The 27,792-nt window shown below is 35.8% G+C and overlaps 1 long non-coding RNA gene across 1 annotated transcript in view; it reads right to left on the reverse strand.

Moving 5' to 3' along the window:
- The window catches only part of LOC137225252 (uncharacterized), a 243,647-nt gene that overhangs the window by 36,807 nt on the left and 179,048 nt on the right, over window positions 1-27,792 (reverse strand). Inside the window, exon 4 of the long non-coding RNA XR_010943755.1 lies at window positions 8,403-8,474. This is a non-coding gene — a long non-coding RNA (uncharacterized lncRNA). The remainder of the gene's footprint in view (window positions 1-8,402; window positions 8,475-27,792) is intronic.

The following is a 27,792-nucleotide window of genomic DNA, read 5'->3' on the forward strand; positions in this document are numbered from 1 at the left end:
TTGCCAGGTAGAGTAATCTTGGTTGTAGTTTCTTCCCTTTCATCACTTTATGTGTATCATGCCACTCCCTTCTGGCTTGTAGAGTTTCTGCTGAGAAATCAGCTGTTAACCTTATGGGAGTTCCCTTGTATATTATTTTTCATTTTTCCCTTACTGCTTTCAATAATTTTTCTTTGTCTTTAATTTTTGCCAATTTGATTACTATTGGCAAATAGTAATCGGCGTGTTTCTCCTTCTCTTTACCCTGTATGGGACTAGCTGTGCTTCCTGGACTTGGGTGGCTATTTGCTTCCCCATGTTAGGGAAGTTTTTGACTATAATCTCTTCAAATATTTTCTCTGGGGCTTCCCTGGTGGCGCAGTGGTTGGGAGTCCACCTGCTGATGCAGGGGATGTGGGTTCATGCCCTGGTCCAGGAGGATCCCACATGCCAGCGGAGTGGCTGGGCCCGTGAGTCATTGCCGCTGGGCCTGAGCATCAGGAGCCTGTGCTCCATGGCGGGAGGTGCCACAGCAGTGAGAGGCCCGCGTACTGCCAAAAAAAAAAAAGAAAAAAAAATATCTTCTCTGGTCCTTTCTCTCTCTCGTCTCCTTCTGGGACCCCTATAATGTGAATGTTGTTGCGTTTAATGTTGTCCCAGAGGTCTCTTAGGCTGTCTTCATTTATTTTCATTCTTTTTTCTTTATTTTGTTCCGCGGCAGTGAATTCCACCATTGTGTCTTCCAGGTCACTTATCCGTTCTTTTGCCTCGGAATCCGTTATTCTGCTATTGATCCTTCCAGTGTAGTTTTCATTTCAGTTATTGTATTGTTCATCTCTGTTTGTTTGTTCTTTAATTCTTCTAGGTCTTTGTTAAACATTTCTTGCATCTTCTCGATCTTTGCTTCCATTCTTTTTCCGAGGTCCTGGATCATTTTCACTATCATTATTCTGAATTCTTTTTCTGGAAGGTTGCCTATCTCCACTTCATTTAGTTGTTTTTCTGGGGTTTTATCTTGTTCCTTCATCTGGTACATAGCCCTCTGCCTTTTCATCTTCTCTATCTTTCTGTGAATATGGTTTTTGTTTCACAGGCTGCAGGATTGTAGTTCTTCTTGCTTCTGCTGTCTGCCCTCTGGTGGATGAGGCTATCTAAGAGGCTTGATGGGAGGGACTGGTGGTGGGTAGAGCTGACTGTTGCTCTGGTAGCAGAGTTCAGTAGAACTTTAATCCACTTGACTGTTGATGGGTGGGGCTGGGTTCCCTTCATGTTGGTTGTTTGGCCTGAGGCAACCCAACACTGGAGCCTACCTGGGCTCTTTGGTGGGGCTAATGGCTGACTCTGGGTGGGTTCATGCCAAGGAGTACTTCCCAGAACTTCTGCTGCCAGTGTCCTTGTCCCCACGGTGAAAGAGAGCCACCCCCCGCCTCTGCAGGAGACCCTCCAACACTAGCAGGTAGGTCTGGTTCAGTCTCCACTGGGGTCACTGCTCCTTCCCCTGGGTCCCGATGCGCACAGTACTTTGTGTGTGCCCTCCAAGAGTGGAGTCTCTGTTTCCCCCAGTCCTGTCAAGGTCCTGCAATCAAATCCCACTAGCCTTCAAAGTCTGATTCTCTAGGAATTCCTCCTCCTGTTGCCGGACCCCCATGTTGGGAAGCCTGATGTGGGGCTCACAACCTTCACTCCATTGGGTGGACTTCTGTGGTATAAGCATTCTCCAGTCTGTGAGTCACCCACCCAGCAGTTATGGGATTTGATTTTATTGTGATTGTGTCCCTCCTACAATCTCATTGTGGCTTCTCCTTTGTCTTTGGATTGTGGGGTATCTTTTTTGGTGAGTTCCAGTGTCTTCCTTTCGAAGATTGTCCAACAGCTAGTTGCTATTCTGGTGTGCTCACAAGAGGGAGTGAGAGCACGTCCTTCTACTCCACCATCTTAGTTCACGCCCTTTCCCACCTCTCTTTATTTACATCTGGCACCCAGATATCTACTGCTTGGACAAAAATATCAAGTCTCTTCTCTAAAGGATTTCCTGAGCCCCAGAAAAAATGTCTCTTAATTTCTGACATTTTCAAACAGCTGTAACAGTCACATATCTGCCCAACTGCTCTAAAATAAACCTATCAAAGGCCCCAACTGTGCACTGAATTATGATGTGGTTTTATGGTTTTATTTTTAATATGATTAGGCAGCAAAGCATAATGAGATCTTTGAGACAAACCTGCAACATGAAATAGAGAAACTCATGTTAAACAGAAAAATGTTATTCTAGAGGAAATGGACATAATTCAGGGAGTAGAAAAGAATATTAAAAAAGTGGAAATAAAATCCTCAAAAATAAATCAATACATATAGAAATAAAGATAATAGGTAGGTAGGTAGACAGACAGATAGATTACTGTTGAGGGGGTAATCCAAAAATATCTCTTGAAATTAAAAATAATAATAGCTTTAAAACTTAATAGAAATAATTGAAAGATTTAAAAAATTAAATATTACCAAAAAACTAGTAAAAGAAGACAGAAAAATGAGAAAATATAAAAGATATCAAGAGAGAAAAATGAGAAAATATAAAAGATATCAAGAGTATATCAATGCATCATCCAAGAAGTCCAACATCTAATCAACTAGAATTCAGATGCTCAGACCAGAGAGGACAGAGACAAGAAAAACATCAAAGGAAAAATGGGTGAGAATTTCTCAGAACTAAGGGACATGATCTCAGGATTGAAAGAGCAGAGTAAGTGCTCAACATACTAAATCAAAAAATAGACACATCTAGACACTTTGCTGTGAAATTTTGGAGTTCTCTTTGGAAAAAGAGAAAATTCAAAATGCTTCAGCGGGGATTAAAATTTACCTACAAATAAAAGACAATTACCAGCAGAAGACTTATCATCAATACTACATGCTAGAAAGTGATATACTAATGCCTTCAAAATATGAGAGAAAATAATTCTTAACCTAGATGGAAGTTCCAAGATTACAGTTTTGAGTCAAGATTTAATCAAGATTTTTAGAGCAGCTAGTGATTGAGGGTAGTGGTGTCTGAGAAAGGATATCAAATATAAACATTTTCCAAATGGGACTGCCAAACCCTAAGACAAGGGTAAGATTTGGGGTCTTAATTTTTTTTTTTTTATGATGACAAAATACAAAAGAAAACAACGAAGAAATGGGAGCAGAGCATTTTGATGTACAAAATACTGATTGGCGCTTCCACTTACTATTCTTATATAGTCAGAATAACATGAAAATGTATATTAGCTATCAAATTTTAAAACTAATCTGTAGGCAAACAGAAAATATATGTTATAAAATGAAATATGTTTTCATCAACTTTGATGATGCAAAAGTAAAAATGACAAGTTGGGAGATGTGGGAGAGCTGAAGAGAAGGGCATGGGTGCTAATATCCTCATCTTATAGTGATGAGTCAAGAGATACAGCTCATAGGTAATGTGGAAGAAAACATGACAGAAATACATAAATTAAAATTAGAAAAGTAGCCAGCATAAGATTGAAAAATAATAATGTAATTTAACAGAAGGATGGAGGAAATACTGGGGGAGAATAAATGATTAAATTTTTGCTATCATGGCAGAAAATAAATAGAAGATGTCAAAAAAAATAATTTATTAAGAAATATCAGCATAATCATATTATTTAGAAATGCTAAGATGACAACTGGGACAAACAGCTGAAAAATTAAAAATGGATGCTTTTGGAGAGGGAGATGGAATAAGTAAGTCTTGTTTCCATTACAAGTAATTCTGCATAACTTTATTTTTAAATAAACCTATGTATTTCTTTAATAACTAAAAAATAAGATCAATTAAATACTTACAACTTCCAAAATGTAATAATAAACCTTCAAGGTTCTGAAATTGCTGATCAAAAATAAGTTTCCAACAGTAAGTATATTTTTCTTCAAGAATTTTACAAACTATTTCAGAGATTATAAAAATGAATTTACCTACAATGAAAGAATGAAAAATACTTATAAGTGTATCCTTAAATTACAGAATGAGGAGTAACTCATTGGGTAGTTCCTTGAGGAGAGTTCTAAAATTAGGCTACACAACAAAATCAACAGGATTTTTTAAAATATTCCTTATTAAATCAACTTCCTGGGATCCACCACCCAGGCACGTGTATTTCTAAAATAGCATCCAAGTGAATTTAAAGTGCCACCAAGGTTGAAAATCACTACCCTAAAAAGAGGGTTTATTTTGTAGTGTTTCCATAAGGAATCCCCTCCCAGCATTTCTAGAGTAATTTATATGTTTCTCTGGGATCAGGAGAAAACTCAGTTGAGAAATGGAGAAAATGGGAAAAGGTATAATAATTCTCTTGTAAGAATTAAAACACAACAATCAACCAAGAGACAACTTGGTTCAAAGAAATCTAATTGAGAGAGTGGTAGCAGGAAACAATGACAGGAGATTCAGAAGTTGAGGTCAACATTTCTGGGAACTGAAGAGGAGCAGGAGAGAAATTTCCTGATCTGATAGGCAATATTGTTTGTGCCTATGACCAAGTTCTAAGTGTGTGTTCATATCCTTGTTTCTACTAACAGTAAATCATGCTTGCAAATAAAATAATCAATTTACATGCATAGTATAATTTAAACAAATTTAAACAAATCCTATGAATAATGTCCTAAGAAATAACAAGTTTAGGAAATAAAATAAGTCCTTACATTAGCTACTTTGGCACATGATCCTGTACAGTGAGTGACATTAACTTTACTAGGATTAAGAGCATTAAGCTATTTCAAGATAACCTAGTTTTCTTCACTGGTGTTTATGAGTGTTTGAATATGCACTATGGCTACAGTTTTTTGAAAATGCTACTAAATTTATTATTTTATTTATATTTGTAATAATTTACTTACATACCCATAAATACCATGAAGAATGCTGGAAATATTTTAAGAATCATTTATGATTTGTGTAATTCCAAAGAATTCCAATTTCTCATTGGCAAATCCCAGAGTAATATCTGCCAGGAATTTGGAAACATTACACCTCTCCTTTATATTAAAAGTATAAAAATTTAATAATAATAGTATAAAGTGATGAGTGCTTTAAAAAATCAAAAGTCTTCACACTTTTTTCAAATGAGGAAGACTTCTTAACCAATGAGAACAATGGACTTTGGGGAGAGAGATATGTGTGAGATGGTGGGGGAGAAGAAGTATTGATAGAACATTGGCATTGGATCAATGAGGAAACAACTGGACAATTTCAGGGACTTCTGGAAAAGGTCTACATGTATTCAGTGACTAAAGAAGAAATTGAGGCAAGAAAACACCAATCCATCCCCCGGAATTCATAGAACTGAAAGAAAACATGTAGCAGCCATTATCGCACTAGTCCTCCATTTAGTCAGATTTTCTTTTTCCACTATTTATACAATAGAATAATCTTCAGTTCAAATCTTACAAGAGTGTTCTAGCAAGATTACCTTTATTTGTTAACAAAGAGATGACGATACCTATAGCAGAGAAATGTCCATCCATTCTTTGACGAGGCTCCCTCTTCTCTATTGAATTTGCAATTAAATTTTAATTAAAATTTTAATGAAATCTGAGATATAGAATGAGTAAAGATACTTAATATTAAAAACACTAGTACAGAAAAACTTGGTGAGTTCTATTTTCTTTTCTCAAATATTGACTATAATATAACCTACTGTGTTTATCTTGCTACCTCATCCTTCAAGAATCTGAGAACTAAGTACTACAATTAATCACAGTAAATAACATTAGGCATTTCTTTAGCCTAATTGTTTTACCCTCTTTTTTATTACTTGTAATTTGATAGTTCTGATTTAAATTTTATTATATTTCTGTGTTTTGTGGTAAGCCAACTCACTGGAGTACTAAGGAATAGAAGAGAACACATTTACTGAAAACATATAAGGTTCCATACAATTTTCATACTTTACTTAGTAAATACTAATAATAACCCTATGAGGTTTGTATTATTATTCCCATTTTACAGATAAGAAAACAGATTCAGATGGGTTTAATGAATTTGCAAAGCAAATTAGAGCTAATTATCTGTGAATCCAGAGCTGGAATTTAAACTTGGATGTTTCTTACTACAAAGCCTATATTTTTTCTACTGTACCACAGCACTTTTTCTTTTTTTTTTTTGACTTTTTATTTATTTATTTTTTAACATCTTTATTGGAGTATAATTGCTTTACAATGGTGTGTTAGTTTTTGCTTTATAACAAAGTGAATCAGCTATACATATATATGGAATCTAAAAGAAAAAAATGGTTCTGAAGAACCTAGGGGCAGGACAGGAATAAAGATGCAGATGTAGAGAATGGACTTGAGGACACAGTGAGGGAGAAGGGTAAGCTGGGACGAAGTGAGAGAGTGGCATGGACATATATACACTACCAAATGTAAAATAGATAGCTAGTGGGAAGCAGCCACGTAGCACAGGGAGATCAGCTCAGTGCTTTGTGACCACAACACTTTTTCTTTCCACAGGAACTGCAGTTCAGTTACTGCCAGAGAATTGATGAAGCATGTCTTTCCTGGTTGTGATTACGGTATTATTAGAGTAGACTGCTATTTCTCTCACTCAAACACACACACACACACACACACACACACACAAACAAACACATGCCTAGACTCTAAGAGATGCATGAGCAAAGACAAGGTACAGGAAAAGCAAAACATTCACACAATTGGTGGTGAGCCCCTGCTTGACTTTTGCAACAATGACATTTTCGTTCACTCTTACATCAACCTAGGAAAGCTGCAGAAGGTCTAGGGTACCATGCAAAGCAGAGAGAAAGTGAGGGTCCTCCCCATCTATACCCTCTGAAATCAGAGCTGAAGAGGTAGAGAGCGGTATAAGATCAATTAATCAAAGGTTTCCCCAAAATTCTGGCATATGAGAAGACTGAAATCTTTTAAAATTTTCTCTATAATGTTGTGGATCTATCCAAAAAGAACAAAAACAGGAAAATTTCTCTCTCTACTGCTACACTGCCAAAACTGAATGGGAATATTAAAATCTGTGAGAGGGCAATCAGAATGGGTGAGTGTACAAAATTAAACTGTAAATAAATAAATCTGAAATGTTACAGTAAGCGGATAAGGAACTATAAAATATAAATTTTCTACAAATGAAACTTCTCTATTATGGTCTCTTTCTAGGGACAGAAAAGGAAACCACATTCACATAGCTTCAATTATCTTTCACATAATTGAAAAGATACTGTAAGGTAGCTATTAGAGCAACTTGCTAACTATGATAATGATTCAATCAAAGCAAATGCTATTAAACACAATGAAACATTATAAATGATTATAATTAGAGAAGCACAACTTAAATAATCCATAAATTTTTTTTAAATGATAAAACTACTCTTATAGGACTTACAGCTCCATTTGTTCCTCTTCTCTCCTAGCTGGTAAATTTGTCTAGCTACTTATTTATTAAAGTGCTTTAATCAAGGGAACCGCTCCATCATCACATTTCATTAAAGGTAGTCTTGAGCTGAGCACAACAGAAGGAGGTCATGATTGCACTGCAGAGCTTCCCTACAATTAGGCACTCACTAAAATGAAATGACTCTATCACTGATTAAATAGATTTTTATAGTTAAATAGGCTTTACTTAAACTAGTAAAACTGACGGACAAAAATATGCTCTTCTGCCTTATTCAGCATTAGCAAGTCCCTGTTTCCATCTTGAAATTTTCACCTATTTTTAAACATTTTTTAAAAATTCTGATAGGTTTTTTCCCTATATGCAGAGCAATTATATATTTTTAAAGTACTCTATAAGGAAGGCTCAATTAATCATTTTTAGGGGCTCTTCTAAAAGGTAGGTCAAGACTACCCTTTCAGCTGCAAATGGAGAAGAGGGCACACTAAGTTCAAGTAAATTGATCAAGGTCCAATCATAAAAATAATTTATGAATGGAGGCTTTTAAATTCCAGGATGCTATCAAAGAGTTTAAAAGAAAGCATTGTGTGAAATGAAGCTCTTTCATTATTCCTCTAATAAAGATGTTTAGCATGATGCCTCAGAACCAAGAAGCTGAAGATAGCCAGAGGTATGAAAATATGAGGAATTATAGGATTAATAATCAAATAAACTTTTAGCAACTACAAAGACCAGAACTAATATACAGTTCCCTCCTCAGGGCCATGGCCTGGTTCGTAAGCCGTGTACTCGCACGGCCTCTATATGTATTATACTCAGTTAATAGCTTTGTAAGTCAATTTACAGAATACATTACCTATAACTTAAATAGCTCTGTCAATGTTGTCAACTTACACATATAACCAGAGATTATTTTTTGAAATTATTCTTATTACCAGAAATAATTAATAAAACAGTATACAATAAAGGATCTTAGAAAAGCAATGAAAGCTGTGCTCACCCATCTAGATATGAACTCTGCATTTCAGTATGCTTCTCAGTACACATCTCAGAGAAGTCTTGTTGATGAGATCTGTAAGGAAAACAGCCTCTTAATTGATTCATCTCTCAAACCAGCCCCAATTCTTCTGTTAGAAATTAGAGCCAACAGAAAACTATATAAGTTATTGACAAGGAGTGTCGTCAACCCACCAATCCAGACAGTGTTTAGTAATTCTTTAGTGCAGATTAAGACAACAGAAATTGGAAAGACAAGAAAAAGAATGAAAGACACATTAAAAAAAAAAGCAACTGAAAGTTTTTTAGATTATCCATTCATTTGTAACATGAATATCTATTGAGTGTCTCTTTTGTACTAGGCACCAGAGATACTATGGAGAGAGAAAAAAGGCATGGTCCCTGCTTTGGTGGGGCTTACCATTTATGCCAGAGAAATATTCTTTAATTCCACTTAATTGCTTTTGAAATTAGGAATACAGAAGAAAATATAATGAAGGCAAAATTTCACTCCTCTTTCTTCCCCTTTCTTGCTAGTCATCTGAATCCAGTGGGAGTAACCTCTGTCAGTTATTTAACTTCTATGTGCCCGTGTCCTTACAATAAAATGGAAGAAATAACTGCACCTACCTTAAAAGGTTATTCTGAAGAGTAAATGAGTTAGTCAATATAAAACACAATATAGAACAATGTGTGGCATATAGGAGGACTTAATAAATGTCAGCAACTTGCTATTATATTTATTATGGTTTTTTAAAAAAATTTATCTGACATATCCTGAAGTGGTCAAGGCAAAAGTCACAAGAGATAGTAACTACCTCCATGTTACAAAGCCCTGGTAAATAAAGAGCTAGCTCATTTACAGAAACCCCACATCAGGGGTTTTCACATGTGCAGGATAAGATAAGTTTTACCCACCACAGAACTGGGAAAATCTGTTCTGGTTAACTGGTGGCACAAAACAGCCAAGGGTTATTTGCATAGGAGGCTGAGAAGCACTTGCAGGGGAAAAAAGTAACTCATCATTAGAAATGAGAATGCTGCACCCACAAATTTGGTGCAAAGCTACTGGGCCAGAATAAAGATGGTGAGGTGATGGTGAGCACTGCAAATATCTCACTCAAACTGCTCGTCAGTCCAGTCCCTGGACTCTTGCTCCAGTCTTACAATGAGATACACTAACAGAGGGAGTAAAACATAAACTCTCTTCCCCCCAGCTGGATCTCCATGAGAAAGTTCAAGGTGTCAGCAATATCAGTGTCAGCAGATTCCTCTAAGATGGGCACTATGGACAGTAGAGGGGCCCTTTGCAGACTTGACTGGTCCAAATGCTGCTTTTGATTCTAGAGCCCACAGGAGCTCCTCCACAGCAAAACAATGCTGAGGAGAGCACCCACAGCAAGTACCCCCAGGGTGACCAAGAGCAATTGGTTCCCAGAGGTCATATGAAACATCCTCTTTGGGAAGCCCAATGCATTTGGGTCTAGACTTTCTGCAAAATAGGCACAGTTTATCCACAGAAATGCCAATTTGTATCTGTTACTTTGATGCTATTGTTACCCTCAATTTGTGTGGTTTAGGATATTCTAATTCTGTTCTTTAAAAAGCACTTTAGAATTTTTTAAATAGGTAAACATTTAAATATGTATTATTCAAGTGTTTTGATTCCTACTTAGAGTTTGGAAGCAGGAATATTTTTCTCATTTATTTTCAGTAGAAAATAAACCTTACTTCCTTTCCTGGGAAGTAAAAAAATCCTTTGTGTCGTTTTTTACAGAAAATAAGCTTTACTGTCATGAAGCAATTCCCCACTCTGCATCATTTTTGGTACATTGATAATACTTTTAACTTGGGTTGTGGTTTACTAACTATAAGCACAAAAGATGTTGCTTTCTAATATTTGTCTCCAGGGTAAAATAAATTAATCCAGGAGATAGACTCCATCCTTGAGCAAGAGATGGCTACTTCTAGACTGGGGGAAATTTGAAAGTTAAAATTAGACACACTCAGCTCAGTGCCTAGCTTTTGGTCTACTGCTAAACTGAGTGATTTTTAAGTAAGTGTTTTTAACAAACACGTTAAAACATGGTTCCAAGTGAGTGCTCTCCTTAAAAAAGTTCATATATTTGAGAACTAACCACTTATTCCAATAAACGTTGTTACTCAAACCTTTATTAGAATCCATTTTGGTAATTTTTAGTGCTAGTTTACAAACTATAAAAGCACCAGACTCATCAATATAAATTATATGGTCCATCCTGATCTTCAGTTTAACTATCAGATTTAGTTCAAATCCCTTCTGACCTCTTCAGAAGCATGGAACCCACCTAAGTAAGAATAACCTTCACTAAAGTTTTTCAGGAGAAAATTCCCTGAAAGACATAACTAATGAGATTTGCAGCAATGTGCTGAGTAATAATGAAATAGTTATAAATGTTTGTAATCTCCTGATAAATTTTAAGAAGCAATATTCTCATTTGTACAAGCTTAAAAATGTGCATTACAGGATACATGTAATTTACAAATTTCCATAAAAAACATGGGTCTTGGCAAGGCCAAAACAAAAATTTGTATTTTGGAGTTGGTCATTTTGAAAACTGTGGCCAAACAATTTTAAAAGTTGGCAACTACTTTATACAAGCCCTTTGTAAAATCTTTTTCTGTGATTAACTTTTGCAGTTGGGTGTTTTCTGGTACAAAGAAAAAGTCAAACCAGTGACATACCACTAGCTCTACCCTCCTGTCCACAGCCCTCCTTGACTTCAGGTTTAGTATATTGGATCTTGTTACTGGGTTGTCTATGCCTGGTGATCTGTGTACAGACGGCCCTTTATATCCATGGATTCTGCATCTGTGGATTCAACTAACCTTGACTAAAATGTTTGAAAAAAATTCAGAAAGTTCAAAAAAGCAAAACTTGAATTTGCTGCACACCAGCAACTATTTACACAGCATTTACATTGTATTAGGTATTGTAAGTAATCTAGAGATGATTTAAAGTATACGGAGGGTGTACCTAAATTATATGCAAATACAGCACCATTCGATATAAGGAACTTGAGCATCTGCAGAATTTGGTAATGGAGGGAGCCTCTGGAACCAGTCCTCTGTGGTTACCAAGAGACAACTGTATAGAGAGAATTGTTATTTCCTAGGTAGCTTGAGTTAGCTTTTAAGTTTAAATGTTTTGTTTTACTTCTAAAAGTCCTGATACAGATAGACCCAAGTAGGCTAAAAATCAAACTGACTACGGAAGTTATATTTTATCAGTGTATTAGATGAACTTTTCACTCTTAATGGGAAAGTGATTCCCTCAACAATGTATGTACCAACCTGTGTCAGTAAGGAAATTCAGAAAACCATATTTCTGATAAAAGGCATGTTTTCTTAGAGAGGGGCCCATTCACAAAGAACATGAATAGATGTTTTTCCAAAAAAGACATACGGATGGCTTTGAAAAGCCATGAAAAGATGTTCAACATCACTAATCATCAGGGAAATGCAAATCAAAACCACAATGAGCTATCAGTTCACACCTGTTAGGATGACCATTAAAAAAAAAAAAGAAAAGAACAAGAGATGACAAGTACTAGCAAGGATATGGAGAAAAGGGAACATTTATGCACTATTTGTGGGAGTGTAAATTGGTGCAGCCACTAGAGAAAACAGTATGGAGGTTCCTCAAAAAATAAAAAATAGAACTACCATATGATCCAGCAATTTCATTTCTGAGTATTTACCCAAAGAAAACAAAAGCAGTAATTTGAAAAGACATCTGTACCCCAATGTTCATTGCAGCATTATTTATGATAGCCAAGGCATGGAAATAACCTAAATGTCCACCAGTGGATGAATGGATAAAGAAAAGAAATTATGATATACAGACATGTCACACACACACGCACGCGCACACACACACACACACACACACACACACACACACACTGGAATATTATTCAGCCATTTTTAAAAAGAAGGAAATCCTATCATTTGCAACAGCATCGATGAGCTTATAGGGCATTATGCTAAGTAAAATGTCAGACAAAGAAAGATAAATACTATATGATCTCACATGCGGAATATAAAAAAAAGCAAACTCACAGAGACAGAGTAGATTGGTGGTTGCCAGGGTCAAGAGAATGGGGGAAATGGATGAAGGTGTTCAAAGTGTACAAATTTCCAGTTATAAGATGAATAAGTTCTGATGATATAATTTAAAGCTTGGTGACTATAGTTAACAATACGTATTGCATATCTGAAAGTTGCTAAGAGATTAGATCTTAAAAGTTCTCATCACACAAAAAAAGTAACTATGTGAGGCGATGGATGTGTTAACTAACCTTATTGTGGTAAACAGATCGCAAAATGCATGTATATCAAATCATCATGTTGTACACCTTAAACTTACACAATGTTATATGTCAATTATATCTCAATAAAGCTGAAGATAAAAAGAAAGGGGCTCATTCATCTATAATAAGGGAGAAATAATAACTTGGGCTTCTGCCACAGTCTTTGGATCAGACTGTCTGACCCAGAGGTCTGATGCATAATAGCTTTATTACAAACAGCAAACTCACCACCGTTTGCCCATGAAAGTCAGCGGATTCTGGCTGCACACATGAAAGCAGAGGATGGGCAATCTACTATTGACATATAGAAGATGTATGTGAATGCAGCCCCCTGATGATCAAGAAGAAAGCAGGAGCTGGAAGACTACCAAAAGCAAACAGCTTTCCTTCTCTCTGCAGGCATGTATGCAAAATAAATCATTCCTGAGATGGTGATTAATGTTTTATATTCTCCTACTTCCCCTTCCAAAAGAATTAAATTAACATACATCTAGTTATTTATGAGACTGAGTTCTTACTACCTTCTCAAATTCTAGTTTGCTATTTATGAATACGGTTAGCTGCTGTGCTTTTTACATCTCTTTAATGGCCTTGATGATGGTGAAGACTTAAGACGTTTTGTGTTTTCTCCATTAAGTGGGCTTTATTTATCTTAGATGTCCCTGAGATGGGGGCGGGGGCAGTGATCTGACAAACAGACCCATTCCTGTGCTCCCCACTCTTTCCCTCCCAATGGCTGGTAGGGGTGTAGTCCCTACTGCTTTTTTTTTTTACATCTTTATTGGAGTATAATTGCTTTACAATGGTGTGTTAGTTTCTGCTTTATAACAAAGTGAATCAGTTATACACATACATATGTTCGCATATCTCTTCCCTCTTGCGTCTCCCTCCCACCCTCCCTATCCCACCCCTCCAGGAGGTCACAAAGCACCGAGCTGATCTCCCTGTGCTATGTGGCTGGTTCCCACTAGCTATCTACCTTACGTTTGGTAGTGTATATACGTCCATGCCTCTCTCTCGCTTTGTCACAGCTTACCCTTCCCCCTCCCCTACTGCTTTTAATAGAGCAGTCCCATGTGAACTGTGCTGTTTGTCAGCTGACATATTGATCTGGAGTGAAACTTACGAGATCTAAAGTAGAATGTTGTTGGCTATTCTGTCTCATATCTTTATGTAGCTTTATACACTGTCATTTTACCTACTTGATATTGGTACTGAATCATAATCACTTCCAGATTGGACCTTGTTACATATTTCTAACGTAAAATGGTAATATGTAGATGTCCTCAGTAACTTAGTAAGTTATCACCAAGCCTTATTCCTTGGCTCTGTGTTTGCAGCGTTTGAGGTAATGATGTAAATGATGTTTAAAACAAAAACAAAACCCATGAGAATCATGCAAAGTCCCAGTTCCCCTCCTTATTATCTGAGTGATCTGGTCAAGATTTTTAATCTCTCTAAATCTCAGTTTCCTCATCTGTAAAATAATTAATTATCTGCCTCATAGTGTGGTTGTGTGGATGAATCAAGTTCACACAGTTAAAACACCTAACACATAATAAACACTTAACAAATGGAAGCCACCGTTAAATATTTTTAATTTCACAACTACTGATATATCAATAAATTGACAAATTTTATACAACTAATCTTACAATTTACTAAGATATTGATAAATTAGTAAGCTCTATAACTTTAATTCATTATATTATAAATTATATATGAATTCATTATATACTTACTCAACAGTCACCTAACTCAGACAAAAAATAATCAAATTGCTTTTTTCTTAAATGGGCTTTAAGAAGATTGCTGGCAATAGGCATAATGTAGCAGGGAATAGAAATAGTTACGAATAGAAAGTAACTCAGAGATACATCTAGGTGTTATCAACACATGAATCCCACAAATGCTCAGTTTTATAAAAACCAACCATGACTTAGAATCCATTTTGGTGGCAATACATATACAGCAATTGTAAACAGGAGGTAAAACTTCTAATTCCAGAATATGAGTTTGCTTCTGTGTTGTCTTAAGACATATTTTTATATTTTCAGGTACCAGATTTCAATGATATTAGGTTTTACAGGTTTTCTTATTTTTAATCTTTCTCTAATACTGAGATTTTTATATAATATTATAAATAAATATATATATAATTATGATAATCTGACTAATCAGAACATATTGAAGACTTTGTCAATCTAATAAATGCATCCTAGGTAATTTTCATGAGTGTATTTTTCAAAATTATGAAAAATAATAATCCTTGTACAAATGAAGCAGTCGGTATGTTGATGTTTCAGTTTCCTCTGCTATCATATTTTCAGGGTTTCCTGAGCAGAAAGATACAAACTGCTTTATCCTTCTGGAAAAGGTTTCTTTTATTGGGATATTTTTCCTCCAATTTACACAGCAACTTAGGCAGCTAAAAATATAAGACCACAGACTTGAATTTAAAGAATGACAGCTTAGCAACAAGACAGACTGAAATGATTCTCGGGAAGATGGATAGTTCTCCCGGTTTGAATGAAGGATAAAGATTCTTCTAAATCAAATTCCATTCCAGGAAGAGGACAAGGTCTTGCCCACCTAGCAAGTGTACATCTTTGACTTTGGTGAAGAACAGCAGACACTGATACTCAGACACTAGACATTATCAGAGATGGGGGACTCAGGGAAATCATAGTTGCATGGATTAAGAAGAGGATGAGATAAGAGGCAGGGAAGAGAAAAGTGGGCACTCAATGATTCTATTCTTTGAAGAGTTTCATAAAAAGTTTGTCTCTATCTCAGGAATACATTTAAACTGCTATGAAACATGATCTGTGATCAATGTTTCCACGTATAAACTAAGATATGTGTTCTCATATCTAGGGTCTAATCGGCATGGAATAATTTTGCACTCACAGTAAGACAAGCGATGTGCCCTGACACAAAATCCACAGATCTGGGCAAGCATGGACAAAAGCTTTGAGGATGGCAGGATCTGGGAAGGCAGGGCCTGGTGGCCAAGGGATCATGCAATCTCAAGCACAATCAGGGTAATTAATAAGTACTCAATTATTATGAAATGTGCCAACAGGTGGGTAAAAACCAGCAATAAGAGAATCCAGGGATAGTGATAGTCTAAAACCCAGACTGGCAGTAGGCATCAGGGAGGGCTGCTGGATGTTAGGAGCTGGCCTCCATACCCAGGAAGGAAGCAAGGCTTCCAGGCTTTAAAAGGTGTTTGGGGAAGATGCAGGATTTTAGTATAAAATGTGAAAGGGTGATCAACACAGAAGCCCAAAACTGTAAATTGAGGCCTCTAGAGTGATCCTGGATTCAGGAAATCAAGTGCAACAAACCTATTTATTCTCTGCAGAGGGAATTGTGATGTAAGAGCCATGAGAGAGCCCTAGTAATCAGAGAAAGAACAGATGTTCCAGATGAATTTGGCAGCAAGAATGTCTCAGTGACTATATCCTCAGTTGAGTAAAAAGGGTGGTTCAATGCAAAGACCCAGCCAAACTGAAATCGATAGATTGGAACTCTTTAAATGTTTTTCTAATTACATGTTTTTATCAAGGAACCAGGATATGGCCTATCTGGGAAGGTAGGCATGGTATCTAGGGGTTGAGCAATCTGAGGCAAATGGGGTAAATAATAATCTGAAATGCCAAAGTCCTGTAAGTGGCGAGATCAGTAAGCTCACCTGTGAAGAAACTGGAGCAGGCAGAGGCAGGGAGATTGAGATGTGAGCCAATGTAGATGGTGTGACAATGACATAGAGACACTGTGTGCAGACACACTGAGGAATATTTTACATCAGCTAAGAATACTGGATGCAACAGTGTCTTTGTGTTAAGCTGGGAAGAGAAAACACAAAGGATGCTGAGTCTCTGAAAGAAACACAGAGCTTCAGAACTTCGATTGTTCTTAAAATAAGTCAGAGCAGACCTCTGAGATGAACATGTGGATATAGCATGAATACATTCCCAGAAGTTTGTTTAAGAGCTGTGACATGCAGATATTGTCCTTTCCCTTCTAAGAGCATCTTAGCTAACCCTCCAAAGACTGCTTCTTGGTACACTCAGCCTATCACCTCCCCATCTTACAGAAAACTTGGAGCTTTACCACATTCTCAAGGTTTCCTTCATATGACACGTGTGTGTGTGTGTGTGTGTGTGTGTGTGTGTGTGTGTGTGTGTGTAAAGCTGGAGAGAAGGAAAAGGTCTGGGTGAATTGAAGACTGCCACTGTACATAGCATTTTATCTTCCATGATTTTTGGTAATTCATTAATCCTATTTACAGAACCAAGCTTGTGTATTGATAGTTTTATGTCAATATTAACGATCAGAGCAACAAAACCATGCCTGAGGGGGGAAATGAAATCAAAGTGGGCACCAGCACAGAAGCTGCTGGGAAGGAAGAGAACTTCATTGTATTTCAATGGAGTACTTAGCTTATTTTCCACTTCTAATTAAAGCACTGAGAAAGAAGGGCAATTTTTTTTTCCAAATTGCTGAGCCCTTATAACCAATAAGGCCATGTTAATCACCACTTGAGAAGATAGAAAAGCATTCAAAATTCAATGCTTTTTTTTCTAACTTAAATGTGTCTCTTTGTCCAATGGCATCTTTATTTTTATCTACACTGATATTTATCTTTGATATATTATGTCCTCCCTTAAAAATACAAATATTATGAGTTACATCATTATCACTGTGTTATTGACCATCAAGAGTTTATTCAAGTTCATGTGCTTATAGAGGCCATTTTTTCTTTAGAATATACAGTCTGTCACCAAAAAGTGTTAAAAAATAAGATTTGGACAAATGTAACAAAGGGGGTAACAAGTAAAGCTTAGAAAAAGAAGAGTTTATTTATTTTAAGGTGAAATGTTAAGGGAGATGAGAAAAACAATGAATGAAGTGATGATATACCAGAAGGTCTATAGTCCTTTAATTTAAAATAAACAAATATGCATTTAGTCATAGCATAATCTGGAATGAGAAGAGGATATTAGGAGAGAAACTGAAGCTAATACTATGCACTCCTTTTAAAGAAATTGGAGGAAGTTTGAAATGATTACTAAAATATACCCAGTCTACATAACAGATACTACATAGCAGATACCAGATCAGGATCCCTACACTTCCTGGGATTGGAGGCAAAGTCTTCAATAACACCTTCAGAGAGAAAAATCAAAATGAAAATATACCAGAAAAGGTATATAAGAACTTAATTCACACTAATGTGTAAAGACAAGAAATGAATAAGCAGAGATTAAAGGAATGAATAATTAGGGCAGAAGCCCTATGAAGAGTAAGAGAAGGAGGATTTCTACATCAAGGCAAATCTCACCTACTTTATCATCTTGTCCTGGGCTGGCCCAGATGACCTGGAACTCAGGGCCCTTAATTAGGAGCAATTTTCAATAAAGGTGGACACATTTGGCAATAACTGGATTACCTAAATGCAAATAAGTCATGTTATTTCTGCCCACGTTTATTATTCATTGTCACTTATCTAGGAACAAGGATAAAATCCATTTCTGACATGGAACTGTATTTTGTTTACTTTACTTTTTAGTCAATACCTCTCACTGTAAAGCTCCTAACAGGAAATCTAGCTTGAGTAATTACTGGGCTGGAATTTATAGCCATGCAGAACTTGAATGTGCAGCAATCACATTTTTAATATGCAATTTTAATGTCAAGAGAATTTTATGATAGTTTCTCAAAGCAATGTACGTTAGAATTGCCTCATGGGCACAAGGGTAAATTAGATTAAACAAAAAAAAAAATCAGTGGAGAAATAGAATGCAAGTAAATATGGAAAATATGACTTGTGAAAGTATTAATCTTTTTTTTTCCAAGATGCCTGGCAACAGTTTTTCTTGTTGGCCAAGGAATTTGTAAGATGATAGATTTTATTTTAAGCCAACAAGTGCTTAGAACTATATGAAATTTCATAATAGTTCCCTTTTTGTTGGTATACACAAGCAACAGAATCAATATTGGCCTGTATTTCTTTAGCTTATCCTGAGGAATTCTTTCACTCGAGTCTTTTTGCTGCAGAAGGATTGGACAGAATTAGCTAGCAGTGGGTCACAGATTCCACTCAATCATTTTATCAATGGGTATTGACTGGGATGATGCCTAGATTGCTGTATCCTTTCCTTTGACAGGTTACACCATGACAAGCATGTGTGAGATTCAGATCATTCTGATTTCTGGCTACAAGTACAGCAATCTAGCCTAGCTGTGTAAAGACTCAATTCTAGCAGACAATCTCTTAGGAGGTGCTAAGGATTCGAGCTCTCTGCTATGTGTGAGTTCTACAAATCCTGAGGACATTAGGAGACTCTTGTTACTGAAGTTTATTGATTCTATTTTTTTAATGTAAGATATGCCTCTTTATTGGAAAGGAGAAATTTAGTCCACCAAAGAGGAATGAAATAAAGAGTGGTCCACTGATGATATGTAAGTCCCCATTCAGATGAAATGCTCCATTGACCTGAGGAGGTCGGAGGCAATATGGTTGGTTAGCGTATGAAAAAGGACAGTCATATTAGCAGTGTCAACTCAGGTCAAGTCTTCTGACGTAAAGAGTATTTGAAAAAACAATAGCCTTATTTATGAAACTAGAAAATTTACTTTCCATTTTTAATCCCCAGCTTCCTTATCTGGAAAATGCAAGTAATGATAGGGCTGTGAGGCTTAGAAAAATTCTGATCAATGGTACTTACATATATGAGAATCAACACAAATGCAACACAGGTAGTGACAAAAAGGTAATGTTACAAGGCAATAAAAAGTATGAATCCAAAGACTTAATAATAGCATTAAAATATAGAACTAGTGGTTAAAGAGAATTTAAAAAGTCTGAAAATGCATATTTTCATGGTAGAATGAAATTTTCTTTATTTCTGACCTCAAGCCTATGCTCATAAATATACATTAGGTACATGGTACTAGAAAACTAAGTAGCATAAACTCATGTGGCAGAGCCAAGGACAAAATCAGGATAATGTATCACTCGTCTGTTTCCCCAACTACAAGAATAGAGGCCAATTAATCAAACACTCAACAAATATTGAATACTCACTGTGTGTCCAGCAGTGTAAATTAGCAGATCACTACGTGCTCTACTTTTAACTCATATTTTACTGGGAGACAAATAAGATAATTTTTGTTATTGACTTTGGATAAATTTATATAGTTATACCTACAGGGAGAATAAAATCAGAAATTCTATTCTTCAGCCCACATCTGATGTGATTTAATATATGTGCTGTCTCTTTCATTTGGAATCCCAGTGTTATACAGTGTGTCTTAATACCATATGGTGTGTGAAAAGAAGGCATCTATGTTTTAGTAATCTATTCAATAAAGAAAAGTCCATTTACAGCTCAAAGACAAATCTAACACTGGACTGCAGTGTGTTGGTTTTTAGCTTTGCTATGACAATTACTCTTCATTAGGAAAAGGAAAGAAAAATTCAAAAAATTCTCTTGCTGAATTATAAATAAGAATAACTCATTTTCAATTATGTTCTTTTTGAACATAGTGGTTTATAGAAAGAACAAGAAGTATCCACTTGGCTTACATTAGTTATTGGTAAAATTAAATATATACATTTTAAAGTAGATTTTCCCATGATATTCATCAGGAACAATGCCAAGTCTTCCTGCTAAGTGGTCACCAAGATTGTAAGACTGAAAAAGAAGAAAAATTATCTGCAGCATGAAATAATCGTTCTTAAAATGCAAAAGTTGAAACTAATTTCTTAGAATGTTATGAAGACACAGCAAAATTGGAGAATATAGAGCTGTGTTAAACAAAAGAAAAAATTAACAGTTAGTTGCTTCAATGAACGTGTCCAGTGGGATATTCTAAATGGAGAGAAAGGAAGGCAGTTTAGAAGAAGAAAAAATGTCTCCTTTGCAGATTTGAGCATGCTTCAGTCAACTAAGGAGGAAAGAAGAATTTCAAAAGTGACCTTATGATGAATGTTTAAATTTAATATCTCACCCTTCCTTGAGCCTCTTATTTACCTACATTTAAACCAGCTTTCTCCAATTGGAATAAAGCTACATATTGAGGGATTTACAGAAAATATAAACACAAAACACATTTTCCTTTAGAAATATTTGAGAAAAACTAAGGACAAAATAGGATTTTGATCATTATAAACAGAACCCAGCTTAAGTTAAACTTCAAACCAGGCAAAATCTAGAGAAATACAATAAAGTAGAAAAATAAACCAGATATCCAACTTGGCTCTCACTATGTACAAGTCTTTATTCAAATCTTACCTTCACTAGAGGCCAATGGTGATCACCAAGTTAATACTATATCTTGCCCCCTCCTTGGTATCTCAGTCACTTTATCCTAATGTTGTCTATTTTCTTTCTTCCATAGCATTTGTGAATTGAGACCATCTGCATCCAAAGAGCTTACCCATGAGGACTGAGACCTGAGACCCCAATACAAACACTACACAGGACATGTTTCCCCCAAAACATAGGCTGTAATCCAATAATTAACTGTGCTCTTTGCTTCAGGAACTGCATACTGATAAAGTCAGACAATTTACTCAAATTGAAAATTATCTCTCCTATCAGGCAATAGATTGTTCACACTTATCAAACAAAGGTTTACTTTCCAAGAATCTCTCCACCAATCCTATTATATTAGAAAGTATGGAGTCCCTCGCATCAAGCCTCTTAGATAGCCTCATCCACCAGAGGGCAGACAGCAGAAGAAGAACTACAATCCTGCAGCCTGTGGAACAAAAACTGCATTCACAGAAAGATAGACAAGATGAAAAGGCAGAGGGCTATGTGCCAGATGAAGGAACAAGATAAAACCCCAGAAAAACAACTAAATGAAGTGGAGATAGGCAACCTTCCAAAAAAAGAATTCAGAATAATGATAGTGAAGATGATCCAGGAAATCGGAAGAAGAATGGAGGCAAAGATCGAGAAGATGCAAGAAATGTTTAACAAAGACCTAGAAGAATTAAAGAACAAACAAACAGAGATGAACAATACAATAACTGAAATGAAAACTACACTACAAGGAATCAATAGCAGAATAACTGAGGCAAAAGAACGGATAAGTGACCTGGAAGACACAATGGTGGAATTCACTGTTGCAGAACAAAATAAAGAAAAAAGAATGAAAAGAAATAAAGACAGCCTAAGAGACCAATGGGACAACATTAAATGCAACAACATTCGCATTATAGGGGTCCCAGAAGGAGAAGAGAGAGAGAAAGGACCAGAGAAAATATTTGAAGAGATTATAGTAGAAAACTTCCCTAACATGGGAAAGGAAATAGCCACCCAAGTCCAGGAAATGCAGTGGGTCCCATAAAGGATAAACCCAAGGAGACACATGCTGAGACACATAGTAATCAAATTGACAAAAATTAAAGACAAAGAAAAATTATTGAAAGCAGTAAGGGAAAAATGAAAAATAACATACAGGGAACTCCCAACTGTGTAACTACTGTGTAACTCCTGTGTAACTCCCAAGATACACAACTTCAGTTGATTTCTCAGCAGAAACTCTACAAGCCAGAAGGGAGTGGCATGATACACTTAAAGTGATGAAAGGGAAGAAACTACAACCAAGATTACTCAACCTGGCAAGGAACTCATTCAGATTCGATGGAGAAATCAAAAGCTTTACAGACAAGCAAAGGCTAAGAGAATTCAGCACCACAAAGCCAGCTCTACAACAAATGCTAAAGGAACTTCTCTAAGTGGGAAACACAAGAGAAGAAAAGGACCTACAAAAACAAACCCAAAACAATTAAGAAAATGGTCATAGGAACATGCATATCTATAATTATCTTAAATGTGAATGGATTAAATGCTCCAACCAAAAGGCACAGGCTTTCTGAATGGATAGAAAAACAAGATCCATATATATGCTGTCTACCAGAGACCCACTTCAGACCTAGGGACACATACAGACTGAAAGTGAGGGGATGGAAGAAGATAGTCCATGAAAATTGAAATCAGAAGAAAGCTGGAGCAGTTATACTCATATCATATAAAATAGACTTTAACATAAAGAATATTACAAGAGACAAGGAAGGACACTACATAATGGTCAAGGGATCATTCCAAGAAGAAGATATAACAATTATAAACATATACATACCCAACACAGGAGCACCTCAGTGCATAAGGCAACTGCTAACAGCTATAAAATAGGAAATCGACAGTAACACAAGAATAGGTGGGGACTTTAACACCTCACTTACACCAATGGACAGATCATCCAAAATAAAAATAAATAATGAAACAGAAGCTTTAAATGACACAGTAGACCAGATAGATTTAATTGATATTTATAGGACATTCCATCCAAAACCAGCAGATTACACTTTCTTCTCAAGTGTGCATGGAATATTCTGCAGGATAGATCACATCTTGGGTCACAAATCAAGCCTCAGTAAATTTAAAAAAATTGAAATCATATAGAGCAACCTTTTGGACCACAACACACTGAGATTAGAAATGAATTACAGGGAAAAAAACGTAACAAACACAAACACATGGAGGCTAAACAATACGTTACTAAATAACCAAGACATCACTGAAGAAATCTAAGACAAAATCAAAAATTACCTAGAGACAAATGACAATGAAAACACGACGATCCAAAACCTATGAGATGCAGCAAAAGCAGTTCTAAGAGGGAAGTTTAGAGCTATACAAGCCTACCTCAAGAAACAAAAAAAATCTCAAATAAACAATCTAACCTTATACCTAAAGGAACCAGAGGAAGAAGAACAAACAAAACCCAAAGTTAGCAAAAGGAAAGACATCATAAAGATCAGAGCAGAAATAAATGAAACAGAAACAAAGAAAACAATAGCAAAGATCAATAAAACTAAAAGCTGATTCTTTGAGAAGATACACAAAATGATAAACCATTAGCCAGACTCATCAAGAAAAAGAGGGAGAGGACTCAAATCAATAGAATTAGAAATGAAAAAGGAGAAGTTACAACAGACAACATAGAAATACAAAGCATCCTAAGAGACTACTATAAGTAACTCTATGCCAATAAAATGGACAACCTGGAAGAAATGGACAAATTCTTAGAGAGGTATAACCTTCCAAGACTGAACCAGGAAGAAATAGAAAATATGAACAGACCAATCACAAGTAATGAAATTGAAACTGTGATTAAAAATCTTCCAACAAACAAAAGTCCAGCACCAGATGGCTTCACAGGTGAATTCTATCAAACATTTAGAGAAGAGCTAACACCCATCCTTCTCAAGCTCTTCCAAAAAATTGCAGAGGAAGGAACACTCCCAAACTCATTCTATGAGGCCACCATCATCCTGATACAAAAAGTTGACAAAGATATGACAATAAAAGAAAACTACAGACCAATATCACTGATAAATATAGATGCAAAAATCCTCAAAAAAACACTAGAAAACAGAATCCAACAACACATTAAAAGAATCATATACCATGATCAAGTGGGATTTATCCCAGGGATGCAAGGATTCTTCAACATATGCAAATCAATCAAAGTAATACACCATATTAACAAATTCAAGAAGAAATAACATATGATCTTCTCAATAGATGCAGAAAAAGCTTTTGACAAAATTCAACACCCATTTATGATAAAACCACTCCAGAAAGTGGGCATAGAGGGAACCTACCTCAACATAATAAAGGCCATATATGACAAACCCAGAGCAAACAACATTCTCAACGGTGAAAAACAGAGAGCATTTCCTCTAAGATCAGGAATGAGACAAGATGTCCACTCTCACCACTATTATTCAACATAGTTTTGGAAGTCCTAGCCACAGCAATCAGAGAAGAAAAAGATATAAAAGGAATACAAATTGGAAAAGAAGAATTAAAACTGTCACTGTTTGCAGATGACACGATACTCTACATAGAGAATCCTAAAAATGCCACCAGAAAACTACTAGAGCAAATCAATGAATTTGGTAAAGTTGCAGGATACAAAATTAATGCACAGAAATCTCTTGCATTCCTATACACCAATGATGAAAAATTTGAAAGAGAAATTATGGAAACACTCCCATTCACCATTGCAACAAAAAGAATAAAATACCTGGGAATAAACCTACCTAGGGAAACAAAAGACCTGTATGCAGAAAACTATAGGACACTGATGAAAGAAATTAAAGATGATACCAACAGATGGAGAGATATAACATGTTCTTGGTTTGGAAGAATCAACATTGTGAAAATGACTATACTACCCAAAGCAATCTAAAGATTCAATGCAATCTCTATCAAATTACCAATGGCATTTTTACGGAACTAGAACAAATCATCTCAAAATTTGTATGGAGACACAAAAGACCCCGAATAGTCAAAGCAGTCTTGAGGGAAAAAAACGGAGCTGGAGGAATCAGACTCCCTGACTTCAGACTATACTACAAAACTACAGTAATCAAGACAATATGGTACTGGCACAAAAACAGAAACATAGATCAATGGAACAAGATAGAAAGCCCAGAGATAAACTCACGCACCTATGGTCAACTAATTTATGACAAAGGAGGCAATGATATACAATGGAGAAAAGACAGTCTCTTCAATAAGTGGTGCTGGGAAAACTGGACAGCTACCTGTAAAAGAATGAAATTAGAACACTCCCTAACACCATACACAAAAATAAACTCAAAATGGATTCGAGACCTAAATGTAAGACCAGACACTATAAAACTCTTAGAGAAAAACATAGGAAGACACTCTTTGACATAAATCACAGCAAGATCTTTTTTGATCCACCTCCTAGAGTTATGAAAATAGAAAGAAAAATAAGCAAATGGGACCTAATGAAACTTCAAAGCTTTTGCACAACAAAGGAAACCATAAACAAGATGAAAATACAACCCTCAGAATGGGAGAAAATATTTGCTAATGAATCAACGGACAAAGGATTAATGTCCAAAATATATAAACAGCTCATGCAGCTCAATATTAAAGAAACAAACAACCCAATCCAAAATTGGGCAGAAGACCTAAATAGACATTTCTCCAAAGAAGACATACAGATGTCCAAGAAGCACATGAAAAGCTGCTCAACATCACTAATTATTAGAGAAATGCAAATCAAAACTACAATGAGGTATCACCTCACACCAGTTAGCATGGGCATCATCAGAGAATCTACAAACAACAAATGCTGGAGAGGGTGTGGAGAAAAGGGAATCCTCTTGCACTGTTGGTGGGAATGTAAATTGACACAGCCACTATGGAGAACAGTATGGAGGTTCCTTAAAAAACTAAAAATAGAATTACCATATGATCTAGCAATCCCACTATTGGGCATATACCCAGAGAAAACCATAATTCAAAAAGACACATACACCCCAATGTTCACTGCAGCACTATTTACAATAGACAGGACATGGAAGCAACCTAAATACCCACTGACAGCCGAATGGATAAAGAAGATGTGGTACATATATACAATGGAATATTGCTAAGCCATTAAAAGGAATGAAATTGAGTCATTTGTTGAGACGTGGATAGATCTAGAGACTGTCATACAGAGTGCAGTAAGTCAGAAAGTGAAAAACAAATATCGTATATTAACGCATGTATGTGGAACCTAGAAAAATGGTACAGATGAACTGGTTTGCAGGGCAGAAATTGAGACACAGATGCAGAGAACAAACGTATGGACACTACGGGGGAGAGTGGTGGTGGGGGGTCGTGGTGGATGAATTGGGAGATTGGGATTGACATATATACACTAATATGTATAAAATGGATAACTAATAAGAACCTGCTGTATAAAAAATTGAATAAAATAAAATTCAAAAAAAAATTCCCTGTAGCACTTTCTATAGAAATAGAAAAACAATTCTAAAAAGGATACTGAATAGCTAAAACAATCTTGAGAAAGAATAAAGTTGGAGTCATCACGCTTACTGATTTTGAAATATATTACAAAGCTACAGTAATTAAAAGAGCACAGTGCTGCCAAAAAGACATACTGTATGGAACAGAATAGAGAACCTAAAAATAAAACCATGCTTATACAGTCAACTGATTTTCAATAAGGGTGCCAAAAATACACAATAGGGAAAAGATAATCTCTTCAACAAATGGTGTTAGGAAAACTGGATATTCACATGCAGAAAATGAAATTAAACCCTTATCTAGTTAGAAAAATTATACATAGGCCAATTAAAGCTAAAAAAAAAGAAACCTACACCATACATGAAAATCAACTCAAAATGGATTAAATTTCAGTAAGACTTGAAATTGTAAAACTTCTAGAAGAAAATGCGAGAAGCTTCATAACATTGGTCTTGGCAATGATTTCATGGATGTGACACCAAAAGCTCAGGCACCAAGAGAAAATACAAAGTGGGATTAAAAAGCTTCTGTAGGGCAATAACAACAACAAAGAACAATCAACAGAGTGAAAAGGTAATCTATGGAATGGGACAATATATTTTCATGTCATATATCTGATAAGGGATTAATTTCTAAACTATATAAAGAACTCCTACTACTCAATAGTAAAACAGACAAAAAATAAAAAATTAATAACCTTCTAAATGGACAAAGGACTTGAATAGACATTTATCCAAAGAAGATAAAACAGTATACGAAAAGATGTTCAATGTCACTAATCATCAGGGAAATAGAAATTAAAACCACAATGAGATACCACCTCATACCTGTCAGGATGGCTATTATCAAAAATACAAGTGTTGGCAAGGATGTAGAGAAAACAGTGCTTGCATGCTATTAGTCAGAATAAAAAAATGATACAGCCATTATGGCAAACAGTATGGAGGCTTCTCCAAAAATTATAAATAGAACTATCATCTGATCCAGCAATCCCACTTCTGGGTGTTTATCCAAAATAACTGAAATCAGGACCTCAAAGAGATATTAGCACCCCTATGTTCATTACAGCACTATTCATAATAGTCAATATGTGTAAATAATCTAAATGTCCATCAACAGATGAATGAATAAAGAAAATTTGGTATATGAATACAATGGA

This window comes from Pseudorca crassidens, chromosome 5 (genome assembly GCF_039906515.1).
Source record: "Pseudorca crassidens isolate mPseCra1 chromosome 5, mPseCra1.hap1, whole genome shotgun sequence".
Classification (NCBI taxonomy): Eukaryota; Metazoa; Chordata; class Mammalia; order Artiodactyla; family Delphinidae; genus Pseudorca; species Pseudorca crassidens.